Below are 2,500 nucleotides of genomic sequence, written 5' to 3'. Positions count from 1 at the left end.
AGCAAGCAATTGCGACCAGGAGGGAAGGAATAAAGAGATAACGGTTCAGGGCTATTGACGTGATGCGGTCATACCAAGGCTACTACACCAGATCCCATCAGAACTCTGAAGTTAAGCGCCTTTGGGCCGGAATAGTACTGGGATGGGTGACCTCCCGGGAAGTCCCGGTGCTGCATCCATTTTGCATCCGCTTGAACCTTCTCCGACGTGGCATCTTCTTCTCCGACATGGCAGTCCACTTAGCATTTGTCATGTGACAGGGCAGCCAGGTAGCTGACGTGGCATTTCAAAAAGTTAAAAAAAATAAAAATAAAAGCTGAAAGGGTGGAGAATATAATATTTACATGTTAGAGGTTAATTTATCAAGGATTTTGATCTATTTGGTGCTGATGTGGCACAGTGTAGTGTTAAAAAAATAAAAGTAAATGAAGGATGCATATTTGCAAACAAGTATTGTCACAATACAAAATGTTGGGTTTTGAAATTACAATGCTAGTTTATATGTTATGAGATTAAAATTTCAGAGTCTAGGTTGTATGATTAAAAGAACAAAGTATGAGTTGAGGGGGGGTTAGGGGTTAGGGTTTAGGGTTTAGGGTTTTAGGGTTTGCATGGGGTATATAAACCTAGATTCTAGGATTCACATAGATTATATAAAGGGTTTAGAAAGTTGGGCTTGGAGTATGTAAAGAGAAGATAGATTTAAGAATTCACACAAACAAAAATAAATTGGATGTGGAGTGTGAAGGATGAAGAATTGAAGACATTAAGTTTCAGTGGTGATGGATTAGTTAGTGGGCAATGATTACCTGTACGATGCATTAGTTAGCAAGTCATTAACATATTTGTACAACCAATTGATTGCACACACACAAATTTATCTCCAAAGTGACATGTAAACGATTTAGTGGATTTTTGACATGACATGGACTACCACGTGGCAGCCACATCAGCAAGGTAACACGTGGCACTTGAAAAAATCAATTTAGTATTCTTCTGCCTTTTATTTTTCTACCTTATTCCAGTTAATTAAATTACTTTAATATTTTTAATTCACCAATTTATTTTTATTTTTATTTATATTTCTGTCTAGGCGCAAGACTGGGCGGCCAGCAAGGAGTCGAGACAGGGAGTTAATTTTAAAATTGATTTTTAAAAAATGATTTATTTATTTATTTCCACCTATGCGGAAGACTGGGCGGCCAACGAGGAGTCGAGACAGCCAGGAGTCGGGACTTGGGCAAGGGAGCGGGACAAGAGGTCGGGACTCGCGGCGGGACAAGGAAGAGGAGGAGGAAGTCCGGGACTCGCGACGGGACTGGGACTCGCGCCGGGACTAGGGAGTCGCGGCGGGACAAGGAAGAGGAGGAGGAAGTCCGGGACTCGCGACGGGACTGGGACTCGCGCCGGGACTAGGGAGTCGCGGCGGGACAAGGAAGAGGAGGAGGAAGTCCGGGACTCGCGACGGGACTGGGACTCGCGCCGGGACTAGGGAGTCGCGGCGGGACAAGGAAGAGGAGGAGGAAGTCCGGGACTCGCGACGGGACTGGGACTCGCGCCGGGACTAGGGAGTCGCGGCGGGACAAGGAAGAGGAGGAGGAAGTCCGGGACTCGCGACGGGACTGGGACTCGCGCCGGGACTAGGGAGTCGCGGCGGGACAAGGAAGAGGAGGAGGAAGTCCGGGACTCGCGCACGGGACTAGGGAGTCGCGGCGGGACAAGGAAGAGGAGGAGGAAGTCCGGGACTCGCCACGGGACTAGGGAGTCGCGGCGGGACAAGGAAGAGAAGGAGGAAGTCCGGGACTCGCGACGGGACTGGGACTCGCGGCAGGACAAGGAAGAGAAGGAGGAGGTCCGGGACTCGCGCCGGGACTAGGAAGAGGGGAGGAGGTCCGGGACTCGCGACGGGACTAGGAAGTGGGGGAGGAGGTCCGGGACTCGCGCCGGGACTAGGGAAGAGGAGGAGGAGGAGGAAGGCCGGGACTGGGACTCGCGGCGGGAGTAGGTAGTGGGGAGGAGGTCCGGGACTCGCAGCGGGACAAGGAGGAAGTCGGGGAGGAGGGCCGGGACCAGGAGTCGCGGCGGGGATAGCAGGCAGGACAGGGAGGGTGGGTGGTCTTCCACAAAAAAAAGTGTGTCTCGGAACTTCCTTAGTGCAGTAGGACGGGGGCCTGCCGAATCCCACAGAGAGTACTATGTGGGGAAGGGTTCCTCTGAAGCGTCTCGGGAAAAGTCGTGAGGGGGTGACGGTTGCTCGGTGCCTACGGGTCCCGACTGCTCGCTGCCTTCTTTGAGCCCAGTACCGACGTTCGCAGGGGGATACCTGGATACTACTGGGGTTACCTGGATACTTCTGGCGTGTTACCTTGGATCAGTGAGGAGTGGGGGTTAGTTTCCCGGCGACGCGACCCTCTGAGGAGGTCCCGCGGAGGGTCGCCGAGTATTATATGGTGAGCTGGCTGTCAAGGATTGTGAGTCCCGCTGCCAAAATTTTTTTTGG

The 2,500-nt window shown here is 51.8% G+C and overlaps 1 non-coding gene across 1 annotated transcript; it reads left to right on the top strand.

Annotated features, from left to right (window-relative positions):
* Positions 1–60: 60 nt before the first annotated feature.
* Positions 61–179, top strand: LOC149986998 (5S ribosomal RNA). Its single transcript, XR_016499270.1, has one exon. It is a non-coding gene; the product is annotated as a 5S ribosomal RNA (ribosomal RNA).
* Positions 180–2,500: the final 2,321 nt, after the last annotated feature.

Source organism: Physcomitrium patens, chromosome 20 (genome assembly GCF_059467195.1).
Source record: "Physcomitrium patens ecotype Gransden chromosome 20, ASM5946719v1, whole genome shotgun sequence".
NCBI classification, from domain to species: Eukaryota; Viridiplantae; Streptophyta; class Bryopsida; order Funariales; family Funariaceae; genus Physcomitrium; species Physcomitrium patens.
The sequence above is the reverse complement of the archived record's forward strand: the minus strand, read 5'-3'. Positions and strand labels throughout refer to the sequence as shown.